This window comes from Astatotilapia calliptera, unplaced genomic scaffold, assembly GCF_900246225.1.
Source record: "Astatotilapia calliptera unplaced genomic scaffold, fAstCal1.2 U_scaffold_91, whole genome shotgun sequence".
NCBI lineage: Eukaryota > Metazoa > Chordata > Actinopteri > Cichliformes > Cichlidae > Astatotilapia > Astatotilapia calliptera.
Window position 1 is genome coordinate 49,986 of NW_020535835.1, and position 17,956 is coordinate 67,941.

The 17,956-nt window shown below is 42.3% G+C and overlaps 1 protein-coding gene across 1 annotated transcript in view; it reads right to left on the reverse strand.

Annotated features, from left to right (window-relative positions):
- The window catches only part of LOC113018504 (NACHT, LRR and PYD domains-containing protein 12-like), a 55,302-nt gene extending 47,301 nt beyond the window's left edge, over window positions 1-8,001 (reverse strand). The window contains exons 1-2 of the mRNA XM_026161572.1: window positions 7,977-8,001; window positions 7,573-7,689 (exon numbers count right to left, since the gene is read on the reverse strand). The gene's annotated coding sequence lies outside the window, so the exon portion shown is untranslated. The remainder of the gene's footprint in view (window positions 1-7,572; window positions 7,690-7,976) is intronic.
- Window positions 8,002-17,956: the final 9,955 nt, after the last annotated feature.

Sequence of the window (17,956 nt, forward strand, 5' to 3'; positions counted from 1 at the left end):
AGGACAGTGACCAGTGAGAGGCGAAGCAGGACGAGTTCGACTGTGAGAATACAGGGTGTAATTGGACTGAAAGTGAAGCTTGAACTCATGATGGTTTAGAGATGTCCACCGTTACAAACAAAGAGGTAAACAAGAATAGAAAACACACATAGACAAAGTGTTACATGTGAAATTATTTCTGGAAAGAATCAGAAGTGAGATAGTTTTGAATTAAGAAATCAGGGAAAAGATGCATGAATTAAACCTGACTATTACATATAGAGGCAATGAAGAAAGCAGCTTACACTCACTGAACATTAACAAAATACATAGGAAAAGCAATGAAGACCTGCTTACACGTATATACATGACATAAGTTGGGATTTCTGACCAGAGAGAGGGAAACGGGTAGTTTAAGTACTTAAGATAATGATGAAAATGTCTCAGTTGTGTTTCTTTAGGGGCTAAACAGACCTGGATCAATTCTCCCCATGCAGCGGTCGGAAGAAACCTGTAGGTTAACTTGACTGGACATGCCAAGGCAAGTTTCTGGTTGAATTGTTTACAGCGCCATGTCTCCATAAACCTGACAAGTGGGCCCTAACTTCTGGCTGAGGAGCAGGGATGCTGTTAATAAGGTGGGAACTTAAAATTTGGGTTAGCAAATTTGGGAAAGACAACTGACGGCTTGAGTGGAGAATTGTGCAGGAGTCTGACACACTGCAAAAGCAACATATGCAAATTCACATACACAAACAGAAAATGCATTAACCTTATAAAGACAAGACAAGCTCATGGAGTTTAATGCATAGACACTGATTAAACCTGGCTAAGAACACAAACATATGCAATGAAGAACAGGTTGCTATTTTATATGAATGATACAATGGTGTGAATGTTTAATAAAATACATTTGAGTTTGTAATTGAGGAATAGAAGAAGCCATATGACAAAGGGAGTGAGTTATGTAAACAAAAAGTGATTAAATTAGTTTTAAAAGAGTGACTTAGGAGTGCTCTCTCGTACTGAGTGATCAAAACCAGTGATCACTGTAGAAAGAAATAAAATAATTTAATAAGGTGGTAATGTTTAAACATATGTTTCTGTTGTTACAGCTTTTTGAGAGATGACTCAGTATGCACATTAGCTGGAGTGAGTGGTGACGTAGGAGCTTCCTGTATGTGTGTGACTGAGGAAGTGACTTTCAGAAGAGGAAGCATGGCAGACAAGAGAAGTACAGAGTTGGGTAGGAAATTTATAGTTTAGTGATATGTTGTTGTAAGGGGGGTTATGTTTTATGCTGAATTGAAGTATGTTACAGAGCATAAGGGGGTGATTTTTGTGTGCAAATTGTGTGGTTTTAATGAGACTTTCGGTGTATTGAGGAGGTGAAATTAAGTGGTGGCAAAACTTTTGTGTGTTTAAGGTTGTTGAGGTTGTTGTGGTGATGGGTTGATTTTGTCAGTTAGGTTTGGGTTGTTGTTTTTGTTTTTAATAGAGGGAGTTTTAGGAAACATGGACATGTCTAAAAATTGGGCCCATTATTTTGTAACAGTGCACTTAAAGAAAACCTGTCGGGTGATTTTGTTTTGTGTTCTCATGAGCTAATAATCAGCTCTATTTTTTCATTTCTGTTTTAAGCAGGCCTGCAACAGTGAATAACGGCGCAGAAAATTCTCGGGAAGAGCAAATATAAGGGGGCTTTCCAGATTACAATTGGCTGAGGAGAAAGCTACCTGGGGACTATTCAGGTCGTAAATCCCTGTAAAAAGGATTTTATGCGAGTCAATCCAGTCTAAAAGCATAAAGAAATATTTTCCTATGGAAAATAAAAAATGACTGAGCTCATTTTGCTGAGGGTGGAGAATCTGACGCGGGAAGCTCCACTATTAGCAAAAATATGGAGTGAATGTGTGAGTGAATGTGAGGATGAATAAATGTGGACAAACAATTTGCTTTTACCAGAGAAAATTTCTGTTTTGTTTTGTTGACTGGGGTTAGATTATGGGATTATAGTATATTGTTGGGAGAATGCCAAATGCTAAAGGGGAAACATTTTTTGATGTAACTCAGTTATCATTAATTGAAGAAACACATGACTGATAACTGTTCTGTTTTAAGTTTATTTTTATGACATAGATTGGAACATGAGTGGGGAAACTGAGCATTTTTAAGTTTTGTATAGTATCTTGACACATGAAATGTATCAAGATAAAGGGGGGTTTAGGGTTTATTAATTTAATTGTTTAATAATTTAGGATCATTTTAGGACTTTTGGGGTTTTTGATCATTTGGATATGGTAAAACTGAAACTGTTATTTTTAAGTTAAGGTTAAAGGATTAAAGTGAACTTGTCACGGTTTGCGGGGCAAGCCGTGTGGAGTTGTAGAAAAGGACCCAAAAGGCGGCAGCTCTGGTGCAGGTGAATATTTATTTACAACGGTGGGCACAAAACAGCACTGGTGGAAAAACAAGAAACCGGAAACCTAAACTGGGTAAGCTAATAACACAAACCAGAAACTAGGATGCAGGGAGGTCCGGGGAAATACACAAGAGACGCAGGGAGACCGAGGGGAAACAACACAGACGAACCAGCAACTACCATAACAGAAGACACAACTTAAATACACCCAGAGAACACAGGGAGATTACACACAGGTGGGGAACACAGGTGACACTGATAAACATAACGAGACAGGGCAGGAGTGAACACAACATTACGCATACTGACGAGAGACTGTCAAAGTAAAACAGGAAGTACACAGAGGTTCAGACAGGAGGAGAGAGAGCACGGGGAGAACACAGACATAACAGGCTGGGGGAAACATGGAATAAACACAAAGAGAGACGAGAGCTCATAAATACACAGAGGGACACAAGGGGGTAAGAGTCACAAAGGGAAAAACACTTAGGGAACACCACAACAGGACACCTCAGAAAACCTGGCCTAAATAAGGAGCGAAAATACAAGGAACCAAGAATACTGGGCCAACATGGCCCAGGACCATGACAGAACTGAATCCTGTTTAAAAGATACAATGCCGGTTTTTCAAAGCTGTGAATAATTCTTAGAGGGAAAATTAGTGAGGGTTGAAGGAGTAGAACAGCTTTGATTTCTTTTTGATTTCTAGAAGTAGTGGTTATAATGTAGGCTTACACATACAGATATTACATAGGAGGTATTTTTAGGATAAAGGGGAGAGCTTATAAATAGAAATGATTTTTATACATATTGCATTTTTTGATATGAGTTATTGAAGTTATTGAAGGATTGCACACGCTTACAGACACAGAGTTAAGAAACACACATGACAGTATTGATTCCAGGCAAAAGGCCTCAAATTCATTTAGCTTTTAACTGAACTTAAAGAAGGACCAAAGAGGAAGGAAAGCATATATTTTGGTTAAGTCTGATAAATTAGAATTAGAAGGTATTGTTACATTAAAGGGAGCAAATGAAATAAAAAGGCTATACCAAAAACAGGTGATAACATAGGAAATGTGAGGTTTTAAAATGAAGTTAGTGTTAACACATAGGAGTTGTTTCAAGGCAGCATTTAGCTATGATGAAATGTATACAGGAGTAATTGCTTATATGCTTAAACTTAATTGATTAAAGTGGTTGTTTTCTTTTGGATCTTTTAGAGTAGAGGAACTTGCAGCAGCGACAATTTGTGCACAGGATGTTGATGATCAGATAAGGGAAAAATAGAGCGAGCAACCGGACGTGAAAGCAGGGCTTAAAGAATTTTAAAGTGATGAGGAACGTTGAAGAAAATACATAAATACAAGTCAATAAGTTAAGAGCATAATTAGGATCATGCTTTTGATTGAAGAGTCCCAGATAGGATAAGTTAGGGAGGTGCAGGAAAAGGTGTTTTGTTTCCTTTGCAGAAGATCGATCTCGGCGACCACAGGAGGGGCGAGGATCCTGGAGATCTCGAGGCCTGCTGAACCACCAGAGAGGGACCGAGAAAACCTTAGCTTACACATGGAGTGTTCTCGAATGGGAGCTGGTTGAGCCAGAGGACGGCTAGAGAGGGTCTGAGCGAGGACACAATGTATTGCGACCTCTGGTGTTCCAGAGGTCGAGAGAGGGAGTGTGGAGCAGGGAAATTATTTTACTGCTATTGTTAAATAATTGTCATCATTACCATTGCATTAATAATATAATCTGGAGTTTATATTGCATTCAGGGGTTGAACAGTGTGTGTCTTTCAGAAAGGCTAAAAGTAACAGGACAGGAAACAGGCTTGGAGAGTTTTGCAGAAGTGAAAGTTATTTTGAGCAGCAGGCTAAGACGAGGCTTTAACAATGTAACAGATAGCTTTAAGAAGGCCTTAAGATGTTATGCATACAGTTATTATGTTGACCTTGTATTTCAGGTGCAGTTATAACTATTGTGTACACAATGCATATCTGTGCTTATTTGAGTTGATGTTCAGGTTCATTAATGGTCTTAAGCTTCATCTAGTGAGAGTGTCTAGATGATCCATGCTGAGGGAAAACTAGAACATAGAAGGAATTGCAATACATGCTTACAAAACACTTATATATCAGGTCATTTCATATTAAGGTTTAAGTAGAGGTTCTTGGTTAAAACATTTATTTAGTAGAAGACATACATATAGTCTCAGTGAGCCTCTGGTCTGGTAAAAGGTCAGAAGTACAACAGGTGAATTGAGAAAGAGCATGTGAGGTCGTGACACACACACATGAGTTAAATTTATTTAGAGGAGAGATTAGTCATGTCTGGTTGTAACTGCAAAAGTGTCTCGGTAAAAGAGGAACAATTCACTTTAAGACAAGAACGGAAAGTACCAGCCATGAAAATAGAAGATGATCTTCTGGGTTAAAAGCCATTGTGGTGTTGATCTGATCTATGTATAAAATGTATCTGTGACGCATGAAGGGGCGTCAGTAAATCAAACCCTGATGCTATAAAATATCTGTTTATGCTTTGATTAAGTCGGAGATCACTTGCTGTCGGCGTACAGAGTATCTTCCCACACGTGTGTTCATTAAAATCATTGTTTGACCAAGACCTTCTGGACCATGGGTGGTTTGTACTCTCCTTCCTCAATTTTGAACCTTAACATCGGTCAGAGCTGCTCCGGCTCACTCAATGGTCTGAAAGATTCCTCTGCCGCCTCATATGTGATCCCAACTCTGCTAACAAGAATTCAAACTAAACTAAACTCCTCACTTACATCCTGAAACATGAGCCAGAGCTTTAACTCCTGGATGTAACCCTGACATTGTCCCTGCTGCTGCTCTGAGAACCAGAATCTCTTTCTTTCTTTTCTCGTCCAGGAACATGAGGACCAGCTCATCATCGCTTTGTGTCATTTTCTTTTCACAGTCCAGTTTCTCAGGAGAAATTTTCCATAAAAACATGCTGTTTCTAGGTTACATGGTCATTTCGGATCCGTAAAATTCAGAATTTCGTGTCGTTTTCACGCAACGTGTTGAATGTGTAACTTTAACTGTCAATCCGAGGCTACAGAACAAGCATCCAGGACTAATGGAAAACTTTTTTTCCATTAGAGCAATCAGATAAAGAAACGTCCTTACAAACCAAATATTCACAGCACATTTCTGTTTGTGGCAGAAACATCTGTTTCACATCATGTACAGCGGCCTCACTCAGGGCCTCGTTGGTCCAGCTGTGAGTCCAGTAAAAGCTGAAGTACTAATTCAGTTCCTTTACTAAACTAAAAGTAAAAAGTACAGGTTCTGAAATATACTCAAAGTAAGAAAGTAAAACGAACTAGTTTCTACCACCTGCTTGTGTCCAAAGCTCACTGAACCTTATATTAATATAATAATTAAATATCAGTAGATGGAAATACAAGCTTTTTAATTCTGATTGTACTCAGCTTGAATCAAAGCACAGTTAGTCTGCCTCAGTTTTTTTGCAGGATGTTGCTGCATTTGAAATGACCTGGCACTTTAAAAATGATTTTCCCTTTATTCTCCTCTTCAGTAGGCTAGCTAGATGCTAAAGTACCACAACTGCAACTTATGGACACCTGCAGCCATTCACTGTCCCACTTTTAACCCACGAGTTTGGCATATGTCATCTCTTCTAATGTGACATCTGCTGGTGAGAAGAAGAGGCTGCTTTTCATGCGTTTCTATTGAGGCTTAGCTGTTTGGCGGCTTGTAGTGATGTAAAATAAGAACGCCCCAAAAATGTGTTAAACAGAAAGTAATTGTTATGGTCCTGGATCTCTGACCCAGTGCTCATGTGTTTTGTGGGTTAATTAATATTCTTTGATTTACTGTTAATCATGGCTCAGTTTCCTTGCATCCCCTGTGTACAGTGGCGGTTTCTGATACGAGCGACATGGACCGCTGCTCACAACTCGCACGATAAAACAAAATAAAAACAAATCAACAAACACAGAAACTGAAGATATCATGATACAGACTAGTAATTTGCCCCGATGCGTTTTCTATACTCTATCACACACATATACGTGAAAAGTGAGCGCGACGGCCCTCGGTGCACCTGGAGTCCCAGAAAGAAGAGAAACCCTAAACAAACCACATCTTTGCACTAAGGTGTCGGTCTGTGAGGTTATGTTGTGGTGATTCTCAGGTTGGGGGATGGGTGTTCATACTGGAGTGCAAAATTAAAACCAATGGAAGATGGACAAGAAAAGGTCAAAGGTCATCAGGCTCTCAGTTTAGAAAAAAGAGAAAAGAAGAGGAGGAGCAAGTGAAAGATAAATGTAAGCAGATGTGACTTGGGATGATGGCAGTTATAACAGGATAACATTCATTAGTAGGAAACCTGCTGTTTACCTTTGTTAGCCACTTGGCTATGATAGCAAACAGTAGATAGACAGTAGACACTGATGTGGTTTACTGAATCTTTTGCACTGTGTTCAGTATTAATTAGAAGAAGAGATGTATTGTTGATTTGTCTGTTATTCTCAGTGTGTGATGAATTATAATGGCTGTTTGTTAGCCAGTGCTATCTATCTGTGTGTATGTGTATGTGTGTACGCACACACACAGACACACATAAACTGGAAAAATTAGAATATCTTGCAAAAGTTCATTTATTTCACTAATTCAACTTAAAATAAGAAACTAATATATGACATCAACTCAGTACATATAAAGCAAGATATTTCAAGCCTTTATTTTTTATAATTTTATTTTTTATAATTTTTTATAGTTTTGATGATTATGGCTTACAGCTTATGAAGTTGAAGTTCCAGCTGTTGTTTAACTGAATTTCTCTGAGGAATCAACTCGAGGGATTAATAAAGTTCTCTCTCTGTTTCCCCTCTTTAGCCTCGTTACAAACCCAAACACTGCAACTAACAAGTGGATTTTCCTGTTTTAGCTTAGCCTGCAAACAAAGCAGCACCACTTACTGCTGAAGAGACAGAGAGCCAAAGTTTTTAAATAAACTCATTGCGGCATCAAGGAGCAGCACAACAGTGAGACAGATTTTTAGCTTCAGTCTTTTTATTCTCCACTAAGTCATCGCTTCTGTCACTAATTAGCTAACAAAAAACTAATCTATGTCTATTAGCAACCAACCAACTCAAAGAGTTGATGTTAGTAACAGCTCACCTCTCTGCAGCAGACACAGGCTGGGCTTTAAAATTAAAGGGCTCATCTTTAGACCAGTCACTCTGTAAGGACACAGAGCTGGGTCCAGGTTCAGGTCCAGCAGGTCTCCCATGGATCCTGTCAGAGAAGAAAAATGTGTTTTGAGAATGAGCAGAAGGAAACTCCAAAGTAGTGTTTCACAGTGTAAGAACAGAGCGCCACCCAGGGGTCATTTACACTGTGCAGGACTATTGATGGTCCCACTGTGAGCAGCAGGAGTTTAAATGTTGGACATGTTTGATAGAAATAAGGAATAAAGGTTCAGTGACTTCCTTTGAGATGCAGTTTAGAGACCAGGAAACATCAAACAGTTCATTTAAATCAGATAAACTGACATCAAAGAGTTCATGTTGCTAACAGCTCACCTCTCTGCAGCAGACACAGAGCTGGGTGGAGGTCCAGGCTGGTTCCTGTGAATAATGATGCAGCAGTGATGTGAGTGCTGAGCTGTGACATGGAGAAGAGTCATGGACAGTTAGAGATGGTCATCTCACCTCTGAGCTTTGGTCTGGCTCTCATGTTCCCCACACAGAGTGCTTTTAGAGGGAGGGACTCCCTCCTCTCTGTCCTCACACTGATCCATGCTGCTCAATTCAGCTCACACACACTTTCTACCTTCACCTGCAGAGGAAACACAAATCATTCATGTGCACATCAACTGAGAGCTGCAGAGGTCGTGTCCGATGTGTTGGACTAACATCTGAGACGCAGCTTTCATCAGTTCACTACAAAAAGTGTCACAGAGCCGAGTTCAGCCTCCTGCAGCATCTGGACTCCCCAGGAACCTACGTCAGGATCCTGTTTGTGGACTTCAGCTCTGCCTTCAACACCATCCTTCCAGACCATCTCCAAGGCAAGCTTACCCAGATGAATGTGCCTGATCCCATCTGCCGGTGGATTACTGACTTCCTGACGGACAGGAAGCAGCATGTGAGGCTGGGAAAGAATGTCTCGGACTCCCGGACCATCAACACCGGCTCCCCTCAGGGCTGTGTTCTTTCTCCTCTGCTCTTCTCCCTGTACACCAACTGCTGCACCTCCACCCACCAGTCTGTCAAGCTAATCAAGTTTGCAGATGACACCACCGTTATTGGACTCATCTCGGACGGGGATGAGTCTGCCTACAGGAGGGAGGCTGAACGTCTGGTGTCCTGGTGCAACGTGTTGTTCGCTCTGCTGAGAAGGTGATTCGCTGCAGACTCCCATCTCTGCAGGACCTGTACACCTCCAGGACACTGGGGCGTGCAGCTCAGATCTCAGCTGACCCTTCTCACCCTGGACACAGTCTGTTTGACCTGCTCCCCTCAGGCAGGAGGCTCCGGTCCATTCGCACCAGAACCTCTCGCCATAAGAACAGTTTCTTCCCCTCTGCTGTTGGACACATGAACAATAACCGTATGACTGTTCCCACCACTAACACATGACCCTACTCTGTGTTCACTGCATCATTCCATGTTTGGCACTGATCACCACCTGCACTCATGTATATATCTATCTACTTAGCACTTTTAATTCTTATTCTTATGTTTCTTTAAGCTGTGTCTGACAGAATGTTTTGCACTAAGCACCGCAGCAATTTCCTAATGTTGTAAACCTGCTCAACATTTGGCAATAAAACCCTTTCTGATTCCAAATCCTCCATTACTGTAGTTCTACAAAGCAGCAGGTCCAACATGGCTGCAGACAGCAGCTTTATGTCAGTAACAATGTCCAGGACCGAGCTGATTGCTTAAGTTGGCCCACACTGTGTGATCTTTGGACCATTTTGAGACCATTTTTCACTCGTGTGACTGTTTTGGGGATCGGCCCGAGTTTGCCCTTCATCGTGTGTTACGGCCCTAGCAGGGCCTCCTCCTGAAGGTGCCTGTGTGGGCGTGTCCCACCACCTCTTCTGCCTGAGGTGCCACCTTTCCCTGTTACACAGCTGACTCACATCAGTAATTAAAAGTATTTAAGCCAGGGAAAGGTGAGCTCTGGGCCAGAGTGCCAGTAGTGTGGTTATAGCTTGTGAGCTGAGTGGTTGTTGTGTTTGCAGCTAGTGAGCTGTGTTTTTGGTGGTTTTCAGCTAGTGAGCTGCTCTTTCTTTTTGGCTTACGTTTTACTTTGACCAACGCCTGAGTTTTGTTTGTTTTCTTAAATGGTGATAGCGGCTTGTCCGTCTCTTTTAGTTAGTATAGATTGAAACTTTAATAAAACTCTTTAATTTAACCATTTTGCCTCCTGGACTCCTTTTTCTGACCCGGTCACTTTTGTTACTTCCCCCTCCCCGCCTAGATCCCTCAGGGGAACGTAACAAGTGGGGGCTCGTCCGGGATCGTTGAAAAGGGAGTTTTGAGTTGGAATTGGTTTTTGATTATCTGGCTGTTTTTTTTTTTTTACCTTTTGGAGATTCAACTTCCCAGTTTAGTTAGGTGAGTGTCCAGTTGAGCTTTGTTTTAAGTTCTTCCTTCGGGCACTCTTTTGTTGTTTTGCCTTTTTTATTTTCGGAGTAATCCTGGGCGGGAATTCGTTCCCTGTTGGGGGTAGGCAATTCAGGGCTCCAGTCGCTGAAGTTTCGCCTTTCAAGTTGCCTCGAGCCCGGCACGCTCCAGAAGATAGGTAAAGTTTGTGCTTAGGAACTGGGTAAGTTGTGTTTGTTTATTGTATATACTGTAAGAGTTAAGTTGGTCATTTCAACTAAGTTGTGTAGTTTCTGAGTGAGTTGGCAGACGGGTGTGGTTGTGTCTAAATTAGGGTGTGTTTTCTAACCCTTCTCTGGCCCCCAAAATGGCTGATGCAGCCATCAGTGCACAGGTGTCTAGAAGCTCGTTTGTAAGCAATAACATCCACCTGGTTCCCGTTTTCTGTGAGTCCAGTGTTGAGAGCTTCTTCAGTGTGTTTGAAAGCATAGCAACTGCATTACAGTGGCCTGAAGACATGTGGGGGGTGATGTTGCTGTGTAAATTCACAGGTAAGGCTCAGGAAGCTTGCTCTGGTCTGTCTAGGCGGGACAGCCTAGTTTATGAAAAGATTAAAAGTGCTGTCCTCCAAGCCTATGAACTTGTGCCTGAGGCCTATAGGCAGAACTTTCGAGGTTTGGAGTTGGCACAGGGTCAGTCCTACCTTGACTATGCTCGGCAGAAGGCAAAGCTTTTTGGTAGGTGGTGCTCTGCAAGCCAGGTTAACAGTTTGGGGTCGTTATGTGAGCTCATGCTTGTGGAGGATTTTAAAAACTCTGTTCCTGAGTGTATTGCTCTTTATTTAAGTGAACAGAGGGTTTCCACTTTACAGCAGGCTGCCATACTGGCAGATGAGTTTACCCTAACTCATAAAACAAATGCTGTGGGATGTGACATCCCTTCTCACTATAATATATTGTGGAGAGTTAAGGGTGAGCCAGCTAACAAGGCTGAAAAAGTTGTGGTTTCAAGTCCCAAAACAAAGCTTTGTTTCTTCTGCCACAAACATGGGGCCCGTTCTTCGTACGTCGCTTACTACATCCAAGATCAAATGACACATCAAAGATCAAATCATCGCGCTAACCGTGAGCTCGCTAATCCGGTTCCCCGAACACACCTGCTGTTGACGATTACTACAGCTGGACGCAGGAATGTGACATCACTGGGTGTCGTAAAAGGGGCTACGCATCGATAGTAGAAACATTGATCGGCAACCCGCTGATTGGTCGGCGAAAATGTCGAAGGGGCGTGCTCGGTATTTTCCGGCAGCAGAGCAAGAACTCATGAGTGAGGGATTACAGGAGTTTCAGAGTTTAATTAAAACGCAAGAGAACACTGCAAAGGCTGCAAAAGCAAGGAGAGAGGGCTGGCAGAAAGTTGCTGACAAATCAAACTCGTAGGTAATTTAATAATAATAATAATAATGGATTGGATTTATATAGCGCTTTCCAAGGCACCCAAAGCGCTTTACGATACCACTATTCATTCACTCCCACATTCACACACTGGTGGAGGCAGCTACGGTTGTAGCCAGGCTGCCATATCGCGCCATCGGCCCCTCTGGCCAACACCAGTAGGCGGTAGGGTAGATCTATCATATGACACTATATTGTCCAATATCATATGGCATTATATTATATTATAATATGTTATATTGTATCCCCTTTCACATTAGAGCCACAACAGGACCCACTAGAACATGGGAACAAGTAAAAGTGAAATATAGGAATATTCTACAGAATGGTAATATTTAGGGCCCGAGCACCGAGAGTGCGAAGGCCCTATTGTATCTGCTCCGTTTCTTATTATTATTATTATTAGGGCCCGAGCACCGAGAGTGCGAAGGCCCTATTGTATCTGCTCCGTTTCTTATTATTAGGGCCCGAGCACTGAGAGTGCGAAGGCCCTATTGTATCTGCTCCGTTTCTTATTATTAGGGCCCGAGCACTGAGAGTGCGAAGGCCCTATTGTATCTGCTCCGTTTCTTATTATTATTATTAGGGCCCGAGCACTGAGAGTGCGAAGGCCCTATTGTATCTGCTCCGTTTCTTATTATTAGGGCCCGAGCACTGAGAGTGCGAAGGCCCTATTGTATCTGCTCCGTTTCTTATTATTATTATTATTATTATTATTATTATTATTCACCCCAAACAAGGGCCTTTTTGAGGGCCTAAACATGCTCAAAAACTCATGAAATTTTGCACACATGCCAGGTCTGGTGAAAAATTTTGTATTTTAATGGTTTTACATATGAGCACTGGGAAATGGCTCTACGGCGCCACCTATGCCTTGTTAAATGCAGCCCTACGACCACATAGTTTGAGCTACATGTATGAAATTTGGCACACATGTGTATCATGCCAAGACGAACAAAAAAGTCAGTGGGCCCATTGACGCAAACCCAACAGGAAGTCCGCCATTTGGAAGAGAAGGTGACATTTTGTCTCTAATTTTGCCATTTCCATGCCTCGAACTTTAACGAACTCCTCCTTGGCATTTGGTCCTATAAGCTTCAAATTTGGACAGTGTCAACTACACCCTTGTGCCATGTTAAATTGCGGAGCTTTTGAGTTTTCACAATACTATGAGGCCGTGGCGCCATGGCGAATTTCGATGACTCGCCATGAAAATCTTATTGCCTCTCATTCTGTCATACATGTTCCGATCTGGACCAAAGAGCACACATATGATAAGGCTCCACCCCTGAACATATTTCAACTGCCATATTTGACATCAAGGACAGCGCCACCTAGTGGGAACAGGAAATGTCATGTTTTACACTTTGGGGTACAGTATAGTGATGGGTGACATCTGCAGCCTCAAATTTCTCCAGGAAAGCCTTAAGGAGTTGGTCTTGGGTTACAGTGAAAACTGTGACTTTTCGCAAAAGGGTGTGACCCCAGCAGCATGGTGAACTTTGATGTCACGCCATGAAGAAACAAATTAGTATAACTCAATGAAATCCAGTCTGATCAGTACCAGACTTTACAGGCATGATGTCAGACCCGTCCTGAACAGATTGATGTGCCCATTGTCGGAAATACGGACAGCGCCACCTAGTGGGAACAGGAAATGTCATGGCTTTAATTTTGTTGTACTGATTTTCACAGGTTCATCGTGGCCACCTCAAAAGCGGTGAATATCACCATCCGTCCCTCGTGATGCTTCAGTGCAAAAATTGTGACTTTAAACTGAACGGCGCACCCTGGTGGCAACGCTGTTCACGATGAAAGATGAAGTGGCTTTTGAGGGTCTTGGCAAGTTTATAGAGGCTTGAAAATTGGCACACACCTCCAATGTTACAAAGGCTTTGTTGTCATGTGATCATTTTTATTGAATATCCCAAAATGGCTCCACAGCGCCCCCTACAAAATTTCAAAACCACAGCCCCAGCTCTGTGTTTTATGTATGAATCTGAAACCTGGTAGACTTATAGGAGATATCAAGATGTACAAAAAAGTCTCTTGGAGCAATATCCCAAATCCAACAGGAAGTCAGCCATTTTAAAATTAATGTGCAATTTTGGCAACATTTTCCCCTCTTTTCAGGCATCGTTCTTTGACGAACTCCTCCAAGGGATTTCATCAGATTGCACTATTCTTCAGTGTGTGGAATCCAAAGACCTTTGTGTTGTTAAATTGCGAAGCTTTTTACGTTCAGGGAAACGGGGTGGTCATGGCGGCATGTGGAGTTTCAATCACTCGCCAAAAAGAAGTAATCTGCTGTCACTCAAAAACACAATGTCCAATCTCTCCCAAACGTCTCAGGTGTGATGAGACTGGAGCTCGGAAATGTTTGGTATGCCATTTGTCGGTAATAGTTAGAGCGCCACCTATTGGGACGACTATAATCATGGTTCAATGAGATGAAATGTTAGCTGGTGGTTAAATGCATGAATTCCATCAATGTGACATCAGATCGGACGTGCTGGTTTTAGGTGTTGGGCGTGGCTCGACGCGCCGGGGGTGCGAGGGCCCTCATAACGCTGCTTGCAGCTTTAATTATTATTATTATTATTATTATTATTATTCAGGCGAAACAAGGGCCTTTTTGAGGGCCTAAACATGCTCAAAAACTCATGAAATTTTGCACACATGCCAGGTCTGGTGAAAAATTTTGTATTTTAATGGTTTTACATATGAGCACTGGGAAATGGCTCTAGAGCGCCACCTATGCCTTGTTAAATGCAGCCCTACGACCACATCGTTTGAGCTACATGTATGAAATTTGGCACACATATGTATCATGCCAAGACGAACAAAAAAGTCTGTGGGCCCATTGACGCAAACCCAACAGGAAGTCCGCCATTTGGAAGAGAAGGTGACATTTTGGCTCAAATTTTGCCATTTCCATGCCTCGAACTTTTGCGAACTCCTCCTTGGGGTTTCATTTCATAACCTTCAAATTTGGACAGTTTCAACTACACCCTTGTGCCATGTTAAATTGCGGAGCTTTTGAGTTTTCACAATACCATGAGGCCGTGGCGCCACGGCGAATTTCGATGACTCGCCATGAAAATCTTATTGCCTCTCATTTTGTCATACATTTTCTGACCTTGACCAAAGTGAACACATATGATAAGGCTCCACCCCTGAACATATTTCAACTGCCATATTTGAAACCAGGGACAGCGCCACCTAGTGGGAACAGGAAATGTCATGTTTTACACTTTGGGGTACAGTATTGTGATGGGTGACATCTGCAGCCTCAAATTTCTCCAGGAAAGCCTTAAGGAGTTGGTCTTGGGTTACAGTGAAAACTGTGACTTTTCGCAAAAGGGTGTGACACCAGCGGCATGGCGAACTTTGATGTCACGCCATGAAGAAACAAATTAGTATAACTCAATGAAATCCAGTCTGATCAGTACCAGACTTTACAGGCATGATGTCAGACCCACCCTGAACAGATTGATATGCCCATTTACGGAAATACGGACAGCGCCACCTAGTGGCAACAGGAAATGTCATGGCTTTAACTTTGTTGTACTGATTTTCACAGGTTGATCGTGGCCACCTCAAAAGCGGTGAATATCACCATCAGTCCCTCGTGATGCTTCAGTGCAAAAATTGTGACTTTAAACTGAACGGCGCACCCTGGTGGCAACGCTGTTCATCATGAAAGATGAAGTGGCTTTTGAGGGGCTTGGAAAGTTTATAGAGGCTTGAAATTTGGCACACACCTCCAAATGGATGAAGGCATTGTTGTTATGTAACCATTTTCCTTGAATAGCGCAAAATGGCTCCACAGCGCCCCCTACAATATTTCAAAACATCAGCCCCTGCTCTGTGTTTCATCTATGAGTCTGACACTTGGTAAGCTTGTGTAAGATATCAAGATGTACAAAAAAGTCTCTTGGAGCAATATCCCAAATCCAACAGGAAGTCAGCCATTTTAAAATTAATGTGTAATTTTGATGACATTTTCCCCCCTTTTCAGGCCTCATACTTTGACGAACTCCTCCAAGGGATTTCATCATATTGAAGCATTCTTCAGTGTGTAGAATCTAAAGACCTTTGTGATGTTAAATTGCGAAGCTTTTTCCGTTCAGGGAAACGGGGTGGTCATGGCGGCACGTAGAGTTTCAATCACTCGCAAAAAGCAGTAATCTGCTGTCACTAAAAAACACAATGTCCAATCTCTCCCAAAGGTCGCAGGTGTGATGAGACTCGAGCTTGGAAATGTTTGTTATGCTATTTGTCAATAATGGTTAGAGCGCCACCTAGTGGCATGACTATAATCCTGGTTGAATAAGATGAAATGTTAGCTGGTGATTAAAAGCATGAAATCCATCAATGTGACATCACATCGGACGTGCCGGTTTGAGGTGTTGGCAGTGGCTCGACGTGCCGGGGGTGCGAGGGCCCTCATAACGCTGCTTGCAGCTTTAATTATTAGGGCCCGAGCACCGAGAGTGCGAAGGCCCTATTGTATCTGCTCCGTTTCTTATTATTATTATTATTATTATTATTATTATTATTATTCACCCCAAACAAGGGCCTTTTTGAGGGCCTAAACATGCTCAAAAACTCATGAAATTTTGCACACATGCCAGGTCTGGTGAAAAATTTTGTATTTTAATGGTTTTACATATGAGCACTGGGAAATGGCTCTACAGCGCCACCTATGCCTTGTTAAATGCAGCCCTACGACCACATCGTTTGAGCTACATGTATGAAATTTGGCACACATGTGTATCATGCCAAGACGAACAAAAAAGTCAGTGGGCCCATTGACGCAAACCCAACAGGAAGTCCGCCATTTGGAAGAGAAGGTGACATTTTGGCTCTAATTTTGCCATTTCCATGCCTCGAACTTTTGCGAACTCCTCCTTGGGGTTTCATTTCTTAACCTTCAAATTTGGACAGTGTCAACTACACCCTTGTGCCATGTTAAATTGCGGAGCTTTTGAGTTTTCACAATACTATGAGGCCGTGGCGCCATGGCGAATTTCGATGACTCGCCATGAAAATCTTATTGCCTCTCATTTTGTCATACATTTTCTGACCTTGACCAAAGTGAACACATATGATAAGGCTCCACCCCTGAACATATTTCAACTGCCATATTTGACATCAAGGACAGCGCCACCTAGTGGGAACAGGAAATGTCATGTTTTACACTTTGGGGTACAGTATAGTGATGGGTGACATCTGCAGCCTCAAATTTCTCCAGGAAAGCCTTAAGGAGTTGGTCTTGGGTTACAGTGAAAACTGTGAGTTTTTCGCGAAAGGGTGTGACCCCAGCGGCATGGCGAACTTTGATGTCACGCCATGAAGAAACAAATTAGTATAACTCAATGAAATCCAGTCTGATCAGTACCAGACTTTACAGGCATGATGTCAGACGCGCCCTGAACGAAGTTTTGAGCATGTTTAGGCCCTCAAAAAGGCCCTTGTTTGGGGTGAATAATAATAATAATAATAATTAAAGCTGCAAGCAGCGTTATGAGGGCCTCGCACCCCCGGCACGTCGAGCCACGCCCAACACCTACAACCAGCACCTCCGATCTGATGTCACATTGATGGAATTCATGCATTTAACCACCAGCTAACATTTCAACTCATTCATTCATGATTAGTTAGTCGTTCCACTAGGTGGCGCTCTAACCATTATGTACAAATGGATAACAAACATTTCCGAGCTCGAGTCTCATCACGCCTGGACCTTTGGGAGAGATTGGATATTGTGTTTTTGAGTGACAGCAGATTACTGCTTTTTGGCGAGTGATTCAAACTCTAGTGCCCGCCATAACCACCCCGTTTCCCTGGACGTAAAAAGCTTCGCAATTTAACATCACAAAGGTCTTTAGATTCCACACACTGGAGAATGGTTCAATATGATGAAATCCCTTGGAGGAGTTCGTCAAAGTATGAAGCCTGAAAAGAGGAGAAAATGTCGCCAAAATTGCCACATTAATTTTAAAATGGCTGACTTCCTGTTGGATTTGGGATATTGCTCCAAGAGACTTTTTTGTACATCTTGATATCTCTATAAGCCTACCAGGTTTCAGATTCATACATAAAACACAGAGCTGGGGCTGTGGTTTTGAAATTTTGTAGGGGGCGCTGTGGAGCCATTTTGGGATATTCAATGAAAATGATCACATAACAACAAAGCCTTCGTCACATTGGAGGTGTGTGCCAAATTTCAAGCCTCTATAAACTTGCCGACCTCAAAAGCCACTTCATCTTTCATGGTGAACAGCGTTGCCACCAGGGTGCGCCGTTCAGTTTAAAGTCACAATTTTTGCACTGAAGCATCACGAGGGACTGATGGTGATATTCACCGCTTTTGAGGTGGCCACGATGAACCTGTGAAAATCAGTACAACAAAATTAAAGCCATGACATTTCCTGTTGCCACTAGGTGGCGCTGTCCGTATTTCCGACAATGGGCAACATCAATTTT